The sequence below is a fragment of the Gouania willdenowi genome, chromosome 16, assembly GCF_900634775.1.
Source record: "Gouania willdenowi chromosome 16, fGouWil2.1, whole genome shotgun sequence".
Lineage (NCBI taxonomy): Eukaryota > Metazoa > Chordata > Actinopteri > Blenniiformes > Gobiesocidae > Gouania > Gouania willdenowi.
In genome coordinates, this window is record NC_041059.1 from 9,734,192 (window position 1) to 9,750,598 (window position 16,407).

At 36.8% G+C, this 16,407-nt stretch overlaps 1 protein-coding gene across 4 annotated transcripts in view; it reads left to right on the forward strand.

Moving 5' to 3' along the window:
* Window positions 1–16,407, forward strand: part of sema6cb (semaphorin 6Cb) — a 177,159-nt gene that overhangs the window by 30,519 nt on the left and 130,233 nt on the right. For 3 of the 4 annotated variants that reach the window (XM_028469966.1, XM_028469970.1, XM_028469967.1), the window contains exon 3: window positions 15,330–15,458. The exons of the other annotated variant lie outside the window; for it this stretch is intronic. The gene's annotated coding sequence lies outside the window, so the exon portion shown is untranslated. The remainder of the gene's footprint in view (window positions 1–15,329; window positions 15,459–16,407) is intronic. 4 annotated transcript variants of the gene reach the window in all.

Here is a 16,407-nt window from a genome sequence, read left to right on the forward strand (position 1 = left end):
TTTCTTTATTGTATGTCTATTGCCACAGTCATCCTTTGACTGTTGTAAAGGGTGAAGTGGGTTACTTGAGACTCATATTTTACTATTTTATGAGACATTCATTTGGCTGGAATGTAAATGCAACATGTTCAAATTAAACCTTCAGTATTTCATTCAATCAATGAAGTGTCTATAATCACAATAGGGTGGCTCGAGGAAGAAGCAAGCAACTTGTTTTTTTTTTTTTCCTCCGGTTATTTTACAACCATTAATCACAATATCAAGTTTTAATCCCAAAATGAAAGAATGTGTATTTTAGGTTCTTTAGGAGTTATACATACTGTATGGTGTTAAACTATTGCAGTTTTTTTTAATTAATACTGTAATTTATTTATATTCTACCTCATAGTAATTTATCCACATTCTACCTCATTGTTGTTCGTTATTTGTTATTTGTTGTCCGTATGTCTTTAGTTAAGTTATTTGTTGTATAGTATTGCTAGTTGTCTTTTTTTTGTGTGTTTGTTGTGTGTTTTAAGTGCTCTTTTTATGCACTGCAGGTTTGCACTGGGGGTTGGGGGGATTGCAATTTCATCTGTGCTGTATGTTTAACATGGGGCATATTTGACAATAAAGAACCTTGAATCCTTGAATCCTTAATGTTGTCAATGCTGCTTAGTTCAAAGAAAATGCACATTAATGATTTTTGAGGAATAATGCATGAATAAGTAATTTTCACATTGAAATAACATTTTCTACCTGTGATCATGTTTATACAAAGCATGCATTTGGTTGCATTCTGAGTATAAATATGATCCTGTTTGAGTGTTGCAATGTTCAAATATTCTATTATATTCCATTATCATACTGTTGGTACATTTCTAATCAAATAAATCCAATCAATAAACCATCGTCTCGTGTTTTTTTTTTTGTTTTTTTTAGGTTATTCTTGCTGTAATGCTATGACCTACATTTTTTAGTTCTTGAATAATGTGGCATTTTATGATGCTCGGCCTCTTCACCATGCGTGTCCCGTGATGGACGACTTGTTAACTGACACAGGTAGACTTGAGCATTAAGTCTTTCTGTCTGTAAAACCACCAAACTCCCACTATATTTAGTGTTATTGACAATATATATCATACATGTGTGACAGTGGTGAAAATGAGTTCACCTTAGTTCTATGCTCATCCTCGACATTACAAGATGCTTTTGTGACATGAAGAACATTATCTCCACATCCGCACATCCCGTTTGTAGTGGGGGTTAAGCGCTCTTCTCATAAGCACTGGTGTGTCCTGAGATCCCAAGATGGGAGTGGGCGTATAGAAGGTGGGTCATGATGATGGAGTCTATAAGGTGGAGCAGGTGAACATGGAGGGCCAGGTTGGGGAAAAGGGGCAAAGTCGAAAGTGGAATTGTTTTCAGTGCTGGAGTGAAACCTTCTTTAGAAAAACACTTTGCAGTCCTTTAATTCTGTTTGTTTTTTCCCCTCAATCGTTCGTTTCTCCATCTGCTAAAGCCAATTCGTTTCCTCATTTGTTTTGTCTTTTCTGTCTTCCCCTTCAACTGTCTTTCCCTTTCACCTGTACCTCCCTCTGCACAGCTACTGCACACTGAACATCAATGATCTAATCTCATCCCTATTCATAGGCTTCAGAGCACTTTTCCTTTTCTTCCACATCACTCAGCGTGTAGCCTGCTGCTTCTGCCCCTCTCTCTGTTTCACACATTTTGTTTAGCTTTTAAGTCCCCTTTTTTTTTTATTTAATTCTAACTGATTCGCTTACCCCAAGGAAAGTTGACACAAATTCGTCTGCAAAAGGCTTAATAAGCTTTTTTAAGAACCAATCACATTGCTCCTTTTCCACTGCCATAATTACTGCTGAAACAAGCTGCTCTGGGAAGCTTCAGCACTGGTGGACCCGTCATTACTGACAAACTCTCAGCCTTTATCTGCCACTGCTAAGACCCTCGCACACTATGTGGCTGTGATTATGGCCTGTGCTGGTAGAGCGAGAATAGTGTGTTGAAGAGGAAGGGATGATCAGAGCATGAAGTGTTGCACGTGACCTGCGAGAGATGTAGGTGTAGTTAAAACCCTTCAAAGGGGAAAAAAGTGTCTCTAACCAAACAGCTCCTCAAAACTGCTGAACAGCCAGCTCAGTTACCATGGTGATTTAATACTCTTCGGCTCCAAGTGGCTATCTTCAAATCCATTAACTCTCACTCAGTCTGGCACGTCTTTCTTTTCCTTTTTTTCTGATGAGGTGTCCCAGCTTGGCTTACAGCTTCCTGTCAACACCCAGGGCTAAAAATCGCAATACGTCTCAAACTTCAGATCAAGACATCAGCAGTTTGTTCTTTCCCAACTCCAGATGTACTTTGTTTTTTTTTTTTTTTGGTGGTGGGCTATGGACCAAAATGATATCTCAATTATTATTATTATTTTTTACAAAGTCGGACTATAAAGATAATTTTTGGGTTAAAATCACTCGTGAAAAATGCCACATAGGCAGTCGTATTCACGGCCAACTGCACAATGTCAACATGTTGTGCTAGTTTTGGCATTTTCTCTCATTATAGGGACAGTATGTGTAAGTACATTCTGTAGTGTGGCCACTTTAATTCATGGTGGGGTTGTCACCACATGAGTGTTTCAGACCCTGTCAAACACATTATTCAATGGTCGATGTTCTTATTTATTTAAAGAAATAGTTTCCCCTTGTATGTTAGGGAAGTTCTACATTTGCTCTGCAACAAAACTGAGTTCCACTATATTTATGAAATTTGCAGACTTAGGAACAAGTGTAATGGAAGTAAAAGGTACTTTTTATCTTTGGTAATTTAAACTTTTTTAAAGGAGGTCTTGTATTCTTTTCTACAGCTCTTGCAGAGCACCTGATGGGCCACAAATGGGCTCTAAAAAAACTTTTTTTGTAGTAGTGGAACATCATGGTGATTGACCCCGATGCAATTTGTTTGTGAGCACTGCACAAATTAATGATCAAGAATGACATAATGCATACAAATTTTGTCACAATGAAGCATTGCATGAAATTGAATTGACACCTTTAGACACAATAATTTAACACAATTTTAATGAAATACAGAGCTGGTATTTCAAAAATAGTTTACTAGAGTTGTTTTTCCCTAACTTTTTCAAACAGGACTTTGAATTGAATTTGTATTTCTTGCCATAGCACTTGGCTCTGAGTAATTTGGTGTTTGTTAGGTAAGTAGTTTCAGCAGCCTTTCAAATGGTGAAATATCACATATTTTTCAGTTTTAGAAATCTCCTGTTGACAATGGTTGCTAGTCATTGGTAGTAATTTTGAAGGTCTATGAATGTTTGTACCAGCTATTGTGCGGGCTGCACCCAGTGTTTGTGCCCCAGCCTTCTATGAAATAGTTTGGCTACATTTTCTGGCTTTTAGGTGTCATTACGTGCGTGCAGTTGGGTGTTACAGTGTTTTGCATTGAGCCCTATCCACTCCCAAGTGGGCGTGTGACGGCTAAAAAGAGAAAAGCTGCTGGCAGAGAGCTTCTTGGAACCAACAAGTAGGGACAGGTGTTTTTAATTGCCTGCTTGGCTGTAAGCAACCACCCAAAGGTGAAAACAAACTGGTTTAAAAAAAAAAAAAAGATACTCGACCAGTGAATGCAGTTACTTAAAATGCAAATCTGTCACCTGGGTGTGGTTGTGTTTTCAGTTAAGAGACAGAATTGTCTTTGTCAACGTCAAACCGAATGTCATAGGAAAAAAATCCCTTTTCACTATAAAATTCAAGCACATCCCTCCATTGGTATGTTTAATTATACATTTTAATTTTTTTCCCAACAAACATGTATATTAATGTGTAGCTTTATATGAAAATCATGAAGTAGATGAAGCGTTGCAACATTTTGTGCTTCGTTCAGCCTTCAAAATTCAAATTTTGTGTTCACTTGATGTAAAATTTTGATGTGTTAATGGGCAAATTAAACCTTTGCACTTAGTAAATTATCTGCAGCACTAAAATATGGAATTTACTGTTGCTTCAAGTCATTTTTCAAAAGATGTAATTCTATACATCATTGGAAGTAGAAGCATATGACATCTCACTAAAATTAATTTGAGTTACAACTGCAGAATTATACAATAATGCTTTTTATTACTGGTACACATAAGGCATGCTTGATGACCTTTGGTTGTGAATTACAGTAATTACTTTTGCTAGGGGGAGGCTGTTATATTAGTTGACCTAAGAAAGTATTTCTATCACTTGTTGTTGCTGTTCATTTTGTTTTCTCATTCCAGCATCATTTTGTTATTCACTGATCATTTTACCATTAATTTCATGTCGGATTGATATCACATTCTTGTATAAACTGGAGAACCGCTAATGTATTCCATCATTTGGCTACGTTGACCTCTGGTATGACGTTTTTTCTGTATTGCTCTTAACATTTGTTTTGTAGATATGTGCATCATATTAAAGTTTAAAGTCACAACTAGAACCTGTTAAGTGTTTTTTGTTCCTCTTTTTAAATCCAATTTTCTGGTTATTTGAGCCAGCATGAAAATGATCCTTGTTGTACCCCACACACTCATTTCACAGCTGTGTTTTCCTTCAAGCTCTGTTTCCAGTTATAACATTGGTGGGATCCTGGTACCTCTTTCAATCATAAATTAATCATCAGTTTATTTCTACCCAAAGGTCACATGCATAATTCAAAAAATGGACGGTGTAACCATCTTAGAATACAGTCTTCCTTGGTCGTTTTTTTTTTTATTCTTGGATAAAAGTATGCGTAGCGTTGGTGAATGTTATGCAAGTGTGATGCAGTGGGAGGATTTGTTTCAGGATTGTACATTCTAGGACAAGTATACATGTACACTAACTGCAGAATACCAACTCAAACTGGACTTTTGGTGTCCCAAGCAAAGTCTTAAATGGGGAAAAGTCTCTGTGACCTGTGAAACCCATCCCTGCGAAATTTGAAGAGTGAGCCACAGTTACTACATAGTTCAGGCGTGCACCCGTTCAGCTTTTTTTTTTTTCTTTTCTGTACACCTCCCCACCCCCACCCCCTGCTTCTGCACTCATCTTCTCACTTTTGAAATGGTAATGGCATTGAACCACGTCGAGCTCCTCAGCCAGGAGTGAGCCCTCTGCTCTGAGAAAATACTTTCTGGACAGTCATGCAGAGTTTTCAAAGTTAGTTGTGGTAGCGAAACATTTTGTGCCACAGTCTCAGCAGCTTACTGTTGTACAACACTGCTCTCTGGCTATTGTGACTTTGGTGATTCTGCATATACAAATGATATGCTGCAGGACTCACCAACCTTTCTGAAACTGTGAGCTACTTCATAGGTACCAAATAGCCCAAAGGGCTACATGTTTTAAATACTTTTAAAATAAAAAATACTTTTTAAATACTACATTTTCACGGTTTCATTTAATTACAGGATAAGATGAGACTTGCCGTAACTTAAAAAAAAGATAGGAAGTGTTTACATTTCAACATAGTACTCTTTATTTCTCGTAATTTATGCAATTGTTTCATTTTCAATACATTTTAAAGAAAATCTCCCTTGCAGTTTTAAAAGTATGTATTTTATATATCATATTATATATAACCTACCACTGAACATACTGTATACCAGATCCGCAACACTTAAACATTTGTTTCAGTGAAAATAAACATTTAAAGATTGTTGATTTAATACTAATTCTTTATCTGCACTATTTAACTCTACTAAGTACTAATTACATCTCTCATCTATATTTATCTTTGTGAATTTGAATCCTGGAAAATAAATCAGATTTTAGATGGAGCTCCTTGGTGACTAGAGCTTCTGAGGGCCCCTCACATGGTCCAGGCAGGCTGCCGTTGGTGACCCCTGATATACTGTCTTTACTGTTCCCTTTTCTTTGCTCCACATACGAATGCAACAACGTCTACATGCCACGTTTACATCTCAGTCGAGCTAAATCAAAGTTGCATTTACAGCAGAGACATCCACAACATTCATCATCCCCTTCCATTTAAAGATGGCGTAGCCACAAAAGAGACAAATCAAAGGCCTAGATTGTTTTTGGCTTTCGACAAGCGTGGACGTGATCACACATAAACTACAGACCAAAGAGCTAACCCAGAATTCATCTGTCAGCTATTGTTTTTTTTCTGCTGAATCCAGATTTCACAAACAACCTCCAGCTGCCAGAACACTTGTCACATAATAAACAGGAAATATTTCTTCTAAGTAACTTTAACCACTGAGAAAAATTCACATTAGTTAAATCCACCAGAAAGGCATTGAAACGGTTCTAAACTGGTAAAAACATTACACAGCAATACCAGTAATACCATACAAAAATATTATCCACATGTGTTTTATATGTTATATGGTAAGCTCTACTTCTAAAATTACATTTTAATGATGCTTCGATGTCAGTTTTTCCTTTCATTGCGAAGCAGAATTCACCAAGGTTTGGTCGTTTCTCCACTTTTAGAGCACGTGAGCTGTAATTGGATATGTTTAATTTGCCATACTAATGGTGTGGTGTTGCCATAGTAATTTTTCAATCCGTTGATCACTTTTAATACATTTTTTGTGATTTTAAACTACTGTTAACTATAAAACATGAACAAAGATTTTGGATGTCATTCCAACTTGTACCAGTTGACAGAAGTAAACAAAACTTGATGGCATAAAAGTGGAAAGGAAATCTCTTTATTTATAGATGAAAAAATATACCCTTGATTTTTTAAAAAAAAAAAAATTGTCTTTTTTTTCTTTTCTTTTTTGGGGGGCATTTTAATTTCTCACTTATATATGAAAAGGTTTCTAATCAAATATTGAAACCTGCGTAATCATTGTTTCAAGTCAATTGATCACATAACTATTGACCTAATAAAGCTGGTTTATGTCGAACCCATTCCTTTTTCCTAGTAGGTAACTTTGTGAGAGAAGTGAACTCATCTGGAGAAAAATCAAAGCACAGCAACCCAGCAACTTCTAAAAATAGTTGGACAAATTTGAAACAGAGGCTGTGTTGGAAGGGCTGGCTAGACTAGATGGTCATCTAGCACTGATGGCATCAATGACCCCAACTGCCCTGCTGTCAAACTGTGTCTTTAAATAACTGGACTGTATTGCTACAGTGTTTTTCAAGACTTAGATCTTGGAGAATTTTATATCAACTGGCCAAAAGACTAGAGAATAAAATAAGACAAAGGCTACAATCGCACATATTTACTAAATGTGAATGTAAATGTATTTTTGTACTTTTTATTAATAAATGAATAGATAAATGTGCATGAGTTGACTGGGGTCAAAGAGTGAGGGAGAGTCTGACTGTCCTGATATTCTGTTACGAAGTAAAGTGTTGGTGGCCAAATTGTAAATGAACCGTATTTAACACTGAACTAATGATCAGGAGATCAAGGTAAATTTCCTGAAAAACAGTTGTCTTAATAACTGGAATTATAATGCTCTCTGCGAAAGTAATTTATCTAAAAATAAAAATATTTTAATGTTTGTCGACACAAACAAAGCTTGGCCTGTAAAAGAATGTTCATTTTAAACCAGAGGCAGCAAAGTTTATTCTCTGTGCATTCTGGGAGTTTTTGGACATTTTTGAAGATGGGTAAAGGATTGTGGTAAAGTGCTCCTGCAGGCTATAGAATGGGACTCAAAAACTTATTAAAAAACTTTGTCTATAGTTCCCTTAAACTTAAAAACTGGCTTCATTGTGGCTTTCCAAAAAAAAAAAAACCTAAAAAACATCACTCATGCTTTTAATGAGTTTTATACCTTTTAATTGAGAAACGTGTGCTATGTTTGTGTGTGCAATGTTTCCATTCTGATTCTCAGTACCTCCTTCTGCTTGTGTTTTCGTGTACCTCCTTTTCCTCATTTAACATTTCTGTTCCTCATCTCTTTCATTCACAGGCCTGAAACGCTTAATTGACTTTTTACTGACGCAAGCCGTAATTGGCTTTTAATCACCGTTTTACATCATGTTTTAAAATTCTAATCGGCACTGTCAGCTCTGAGAAAAGAGTCTCTTTAGTGCATGGCTGTCATTCACAATATGTAACACTGTGCCCTTGATGTTGCCATGACTCTCCATTCAGGAACACAAAACGACTGTCATTTGGTGGTGTAAGATGTTGGCACCCTGGGCTGTCCTTGTGGATGTGACAATGCATTTCATTGAATGTAGCTAACAATTGATGCACTAGGCATTCTAAGTTTATACCTGAAGCTTTAGGGAGATTCTCATCTTAGTCATAGCTGTTGCTGTTTCAAAAGCAACCATTGGCTACAAGGGAACCAAGGAATTACACGTTGATTAAAGTCTTTATCCTGTACATGTACAATAAAACGATTTATTTGCACTTGTGGAAAAAAATAGGTTTTTAAAATAATTAATTTGTGATTAATTTGCTCTTCCAACATCTGTTTTATCAATAAGATGAGGAAATTGATCAATACATATTGAATATTGATGTACACATACTTAATCCGTAATATTGATAACAAATACTCGACAATTGATCAATAAGTATTGGTTACTTTTCCAACCTAACCAAATACATCGATATTAATGTCAGTTTCTACAAGCTGTGTGGTCAAAACTATTCCTGAATTAGTTTTGCTTTTTGGCAGAGGTAAATCCACAGGAAGATACTGCTGTCATCAGGGATTGTTACTACTGTGTCTGTTGTCAGAAGCAGCTCTCCATAAATTAGGAATGTAACGATTAATCGTAAAGCAGTTAAAAATCGATTCATAGGTATCACGATTGACATTGATACTTTGAAAATTGAATCGCAGTACTTTTTTTAAACAGCAGCTATATATTTATCCCTTCTTTTGTCCAGCAGTGAACACGGCGGACCGAATCTGCTACTACTTTCTTTCTGGCCGCCTTCTACTCTTACAAAATGTGAGTGTGAAAATTACCACAACAAATCTTACTGAAGGTTTTACCATTAAAACAATAAAAGCACATGGTGGAGATATGATGTTTATGAAACTAAAATAATCAAATATTATGATTTAACATAGATCCACACACTGTTTACATGTTATATTTAAATCATCTAAAGCAAATCAAACAAATGGACAGGGCTTTTGGCAGTTTGCCACGTCATACATTACAAGTGCTAGTCAATAAGTCAGGGTCAATCCTCCACAGTCACTCGACACAGTCAAAGCCGTTCCCACGCTCTCCGCTACCAGTCGAGGACGAGAGCCACACCACTCATCCTTTATACAGCACTTAAGTCTGTTCTGTTTTCTTTTCTGTCTTTTGTTATGATTAAATATGGCAGCCAAACTCAGCTGTAGAATGCCCATAAACTCTCCAGCTTCACCATGGCATATCGTTATTTGTGCTCGAATAGCGAACACGTCCAATCCCTTGATGGCTCCGAGCTCTACTCAGCAGCTTTTCATAGCAGTAGACAGAGTGCCACAGGAGATATGGATTAGCATTCATGAGTGCTTTTCAACTTTCCTTCTGTTTTTCTACTCTTTACACTTTGCCAATCCCCTCTACTCTCTCTTGCATTCTGTCACTGTCTCTCTTTCACTTTGTCATTATTTCTCCCTCCACTGTTGTCTCTCGCTCTTCTCCCAAGTGGCCGAATAATTCTGAGTGACGTTAAGCAACTCTGTAACTGCCAGGGAGGCTTTGGTTGCATGCCTGCTCTTTTTAGAGTGTCCGATTCTCCCCAACAAATTGTGACACCGAGTCGAAGCGTAAGATGGCAGCCAGCATGTAAACCATTCAACTCCTCAGACCAAGGACAGGGTTTTTTCCTCTCACTGCACCATGGGACCTATTCTGCTTCCCTTTCACTCTCCCCAGGCTCCAGGCATATTTAAGTGTCTTTCTTATTGCTTCTTGAAGAGGGAGCAGAGATAACTCTCAATGCTTATTGGACTAGCACACCTCAATTTCCCATCTATTACCTTCCTTCATTTAATAGTGAACATATTTAAAAATATAAATAGTTTTCTAATTACACGCGCAAGTTTTGATTGTCTGAGAACCTAAAAATGTAATGAAAAGAACACCAGTCTTTTTTTTTTTTTTTTTCAGTCTCAGAATTTTGAGTGATAGTGTTCATATCAAGCAGCTTCTAATTTGTTAATAGATGCCTCTGAGGCTTGGGAAGCTCATCACTGCTTCTACTGTGGGATGTGACTAAGAAAATGTTAAATAAAACCTACTTGAATTGCTGAACTTTTTTTTGCTTTAACCAAAGGCAATTTAAACAATGGCATGACTGACTCCCATTTAATAGGAGTTTGAATGTGACTGGTCAATTGTGAACACTCACATCCACATTCACACTGCAATATTTCAGCATTTTATTTTTTTAATACTTCTCCCAACAAATGAATTCAGGTTATCTCCACCAAAAAGGTAATTCTTTCACCAGCATTTATTTCTTTGCTTGTTTTTTTTTTTAAAACTAGATTTCAACCAAAGACAAACTTTACACAGATTCCAGATCAATAAACCGATTCTGGATCAGTTCCAAAAATTGAAAAATGTTTGTTCGTAATTGTACGATCTTTATGAAATTTGACTTCAGTTATGTTGGGTTGGTTCCTCAATTACCACAAAGAGTTTCATCTGGAACAGATCATTTTATTGAAATGTTTTGATATAATGGGACAGCCCATACATTTTGACCTACTGTATAGAGATTATTGCAGATAGACATGTCTTCCAAGCGATTAAAGTGTTAAAAAAAAAATCATTGTACCATAATCAGGATCACTGATCCAGATCACTACCAGTATCTGGCAAAGACGGTGCTTGGCTCTTAACTCATTCGCTACTAGCCATTTTCAGAGCAGCCAACCCAATATTGCCAGGCATCTTAGATCATTTTCACTGATCGTTCAAGACCCACAGAATAATTTGCACTATGACAATCTGAAATCTGAAACCAGATTCTGAAAGATTACTTTTTTTGTTCTTTCGTAATCAGCAGTTGAATAGAGGCAAGTTTCACACAAATCGCCAGTTTGTGACAAAAAGCAGAGTGACTTTAAAGCATTTTTTTTTTTTTTTTTTGTTGCTTTAGGGACACCTCAACATTGGTTTCCTTCTGTAAAACTACAAAAACAACACTGAGACCGGGCTTTTGATGGCAAAATTGTTATCTAGGTCAGAGTTGAATGATTTTCTTACTGTATTTTGGCCTTCCTCCAGGTTTTTCCCCCCCGTCATTCTCCACACACACAACTTCCTCCTCATTGCTCCATTTTTTTTTTTTTTTTTAATCGTTTTCTCTTACCATCGCGACATTTTCAATAGTCCACTTAGTTCCACACGTCCTCTGGTCAAGTGTGCGCTGCTGGGAACTCAACTCAGCATCAACTCTCGTAGTGCCATTTTCTGTAAATTCTTTTCCTCTTTCTCTGTGCTCAGCACATCATGAGTGATCCCTCATCCAAAGGTGTGCTGCTACCACCTACATGTCACCAGTTGGTCACTACATCATGATACAATATTTTCCTAGCATTCTCAGCCAAAAAACACAATTGACATCTTTTGACGTTATTGGCAGTCAATCAGTTAATGAATCATGTTGGTCTCATTTTAATACACCCCAAAACCTCATTTCATCTAGGGGATGCATACTTATTATAGCCATTTTATGTTTTGCATTAAGTTTTAAGGCCCTTTTCCGCATGTGTTTGTGCGAGGCACCATATATAAACCAGAAGTGACACACATACATGCATGTATTCACATATTGGTGTATAGTAATATGCAACAGATTCACACAAATGTGTGTATATGTGAACAGCGTTTAGTTAGCTCAATCATGTTGAAACATACGTAGCAAGCACTGTTGTATTGGGATCAACTCTTGATAGAAAAACAAAATAACCTGCTCTACTCCAGTCATATGTCTCAAATAAGAGTGAATTGGGTTAGGCCCCTGATTGGATTTGGCCAAATCCATCAGAATGGTCAGTCACTGGATGACTCACCATTAAAAGTTTGTTCAGTCTGAACCTTTCATGAATCACTCACAAGTCTAAAATTTAGAGCATTTGTCATTTCTGTTGTTGTGCCACATCGCACACTACGTTGATTTGTGTTTACACTCCTCCAACAGCCTCTGAGCACCTTTTTTTTCCCTACTTCATAAATCACACATTTCTTCTACATTGCAGTTCAAAATATTTTTTTTTTACGTCAATCATGTTTCTGAAAAAATTTTACAAATTGTAATATATTTAATTTACATGTAACAACGATTCGCAATTTTAAATTTTAAATAGAATCATTGGTCAGACTAAACTGCATAAATGAGAGACCAATATAGAGGAGCAGAAGAAGACTTGGAATTAAAAGTATTTGGGGAGTGAATACAAGGGCGATCGCTGCTGGAAGGCAAACTGAGTGGTAACCTTTGCTTAAGTGAAGTTTACCATTCGCTCTCCTCATGAGGATGTGACATTTCAGAGGTTGGTGTCTTGGTTTTGTGGAACTAATTAACATTGCTTGATATGCCAGCTGGAGAGGGATGGCCCGTCAGTGCTGCTGTCTCCCCTTTAACCCTCAGTCGTGTTTGCCCATGAAGTTCTGTGCTCTCTGTAAATGCAGCTGGCTCTTGGTGACTGCTCCCCTATGCCCCGAGGTCTTCATTGTGTGACGACACACACAGGCTGTGCCAGTGTCGTCTCAAATGTTCCACTGTGACTAGTTTATTTGGAATTGCCAGAGGTGTCAGGCGACGGTGGCCATGGTGACCACTGGTTTGGTGTCTGAATTCGTTGGAGGTGTCTAAGCCTTCAGGGTACAAGAGATCCAGCTTCAAGGGTCTGTCATGCTCAGTGCACTACCACGTCAGATACAGTACGTGGATGAATGTCAGGTCTTTGTTTTCAGTGGTGAAAATGACACCATGTGTTTTGATGATTTACATTTATTTAAATATATATGTTTTTTGCATTAAGTTAGAAAAAAATATTTAGGCTTTTAGTTACATCAGTCAGTTTTAAGAGTTTTTTTTTAGGTTTATTTGTATGTCTCTTATAGGGTACTTTGGGATATTGATGAAAAATGTATTTGACTTTTCTTAAAACAACTTTATATTGGATAGCAAAAACTGCTTCTACAATAATTGGTTAGGGACCGTTCTTTACTTTTCCCCAGTTGCTCATTACAACTTGCTTTATTTTAGGGATACACCGAAATGAAAATTCTTGGTCAAAACCAAAATCCAAAAAAGAGAAGGCCAAGGGCGAAAACTGAAACGCCGAAAAAATGTATTATGTAAATTATTAATCCCATTGCATTTATGGGTATAAATATGTAGTAACCTCACTAAAATAAAAACATTGCAATTGTATAAATTAATGAATGCTTCAAATAATAAATCAATGAAAAATGTGAAAATAATTATTTAGAACATTAGACTTTTCAACAATGCACAATATAGAATAAAATAAAAATTGATGCTCATGTCTTTACAACAAAATCTTTCGGTGGCCGTAATTTCTGTGCATCACTACTTTATTTCTTTATATTTATATAATTAAGCTGATATAGCTGTTGATTAAAAGTAGCATCAACTGTTGGCTGATTCTGTAAGAGCTCAAACACCATCGGATTAAAGTCGGCTACTTACCGGGTCAGGTTTTTAAATTTAAAAATGCTTGTTTTTTTTTAAAATGATTACATCATAAATTAAATATAGTATAGTACTGAGTTGTGTAGCTGTAGGTTCAGCCTTATGTTTCCCTTTGTTTTGTTTTCAAGCATTTGAAAAATTGTGCAGGATCCATGTTATGTAGAAAAGAAAAGCCAATGAAATCACAGAAAGTCAACAGCAGCAGCAGCACTGAACAATTAGCAAAGCAAGGCTTCTGCTCTGAGTTTATAGTTGCAATCAGAGCACAGGAGGAGGGTTAACTTTTTCCTGCTGCTCGTCTTTCATGGCAATGAAGCACAGCAGTTGGTTTATGTGCAGTTTTCTTACAAAGTATCATAATATGTAGTGTGGCTGTGCAAGTGTGAGAAAAGAGAATATAGGAAGTGATCAAATATTCTGCTTTGTACAGCTTTTTTAGTGCAGAGCAGTGTGATGCAACGCATTACTGAGAGCTTTGATCTTACATCTTTCACCAAATAATATCAAAATGAAGCTTTGGGGCGTAAGCAAAAAAACATGGTCCTTCTTATTCCATTTATTTTTAGTGTTATTGTTCCAGGTAGAGTTTATTCCGGTATTCAGAATCCTGTGTTTTTCGGTTCAGTGTTCCTTTCTTTCTTTGATTTTTCTCATCCATCTATCCATCCATATGGTTCTGCAAGGTATTTTCCTATTGCTGAGGGTAAACTGCTACATCTCTACCAACTTAAATATTTAAAATATGTATTTAAGTTGGGGCAAAAGGGTGAAACTAACTTCCAGTTGATAACATCAGAATAAAGAAATATATTTTAAGGAAAGCACACTGTGCCACTCATTTTCATTTTGAGCTGCCAAGCTCCGTCAAACCTTTGCTGCTATTATTCACATTGCTAGCATTTTAGTCATGATTGTTGTGTTGCATTGTTATTCTAAATAACACTGATACAAAAAGTCTTTCTCCTGATTTGAGTGTGCACGTGACTGTGTTGTATTGTGATTTACTCATCAACCCAGAATTTGGCTGCTTATTTGCAGTGCAAGTGCGTATTGAGCCTGTAGAAAATGACAGATTTGCTGGACTTGCTGTGCCAGGCTCTTAGTCCCTGAGCCCAGAACAATGGAGGACAAAACTCAGAGTGGCAGCTTAAGGTTGGAGGGGCGTGAGGGCGTTATAACTTTTGTTAGAGATGGATGCCACGCTAGAGAGGCAATGAGTTCACTCACCAAACAGCGTTAGTATCAGTGATTTGAGGCTATGGATTGCTCAAAGACTGATTCAGCAATCTTCTGTCTTAAAGACATGTGATGAATATAAAGCACGAGTGGTAGCGTTTGATGTTTGCTGCTGTACCCTTGCTGTCAGTTCAAAGAAAATTGGTTTTTTTCTTTCCCATCTGCTTCTTTTGCTTGAGGTGGAGCTTTCCTCCACCCCTTCCCTCATTCATGTGACATTTCACCGTCTTTGATATCCCTGATTGTGTACTCCACCTCAATTTAAACACTGTCTGTGCAGGTCTCTATAGACTGTCTCCACTGATCAATTCCTCAACCCATCTGTCTGCCAGCTTACTCACAGGGCCGCACCGCAGGCCACAGCAACTCTCACAGCAGGAGTCTTCATTAAACCGACCCTACTTCCTCCTCCTCCTCATGCTCTTCTTCCTCTTTCTATCTCTCTGCAGGCCTGGGAAAAGTTAATAAGGAGGTTCGATCAACTGGCACCGCCCCACCTGTTTACCCTCACCTAAGTCATCATCACTGCCATTGTTTTCTTCAAGTTTCTACATTGGAGCATTGGACAGAGAATCCAGGTGGGATGCACATTCTATGATGGTCACCTTAGAATCCATATTATCACTCATTAGATCATTGTTGGTTGTAATATTGAAATAATTAATAATCAAGCTTTTTCATTTTTTTGATCAAATTATTCTGAAAAATGTATTTTAATTCAATTTTGTTTAAATACCAGTCTTAACTTTCAACAACAATACATTGTTGATAGTTCTGGATGCATTTGTAAACATTAAGTTTTGTTTGACACTAATGAAACTCTAATGAAACTGATAAAACACTAATTGTCTAAAAATATTTAAAAAAAAAAATTGAATCCTCTACCACTGGTTAAAGGGTAGTGAATTTCTATTAAAAGCTAAATCAAAAGATCATACACTGTAAAATATTTGAGGTTTTGTTTGTTTTTTCTTGAGAAAGTTTCGTAACAGCCAGGAGTTATATAGACCTGCCATTTCGTCAGACATGGAGCCACCATATAGTGGTTCATGTTTTCTGGTTCCGGATTGTGTCACAACTCCTTCTACAAAGTAGTATCTCTGACAAAATGAGAGATTTAATTAAGTCTTGGCTTCTGCAAAAGGACTTTTAAAGAAAATAACCCAACCAAACCTCTTAATATTATATATGATCATTTTGATAGAGCTTGCAATTGAATTTACTTCAGGTATTCATTGAATCAATTCACTTCAGTTTGCTGAAGGTGGGAAATAGAAAGGAAAATAAACTGAAGTATATTGTGTTTATTTAGTCCTTAGTTGAACATCATTCACACAATGTGACTAGAAATATTAGAAAAAGTGCTTTTGTCAAATAAGCATAATGCATTTTTTTGTTTGTTTTATGAATCGTGCATAGACACCAACTATGAACGTTTTTAATGAAGAAACATCTTTAGTTCACTTAGCGCATTGTCCTGTTGTGATATTTGGTTTATTTACACAGATTGTTGATTTATATGGAGAA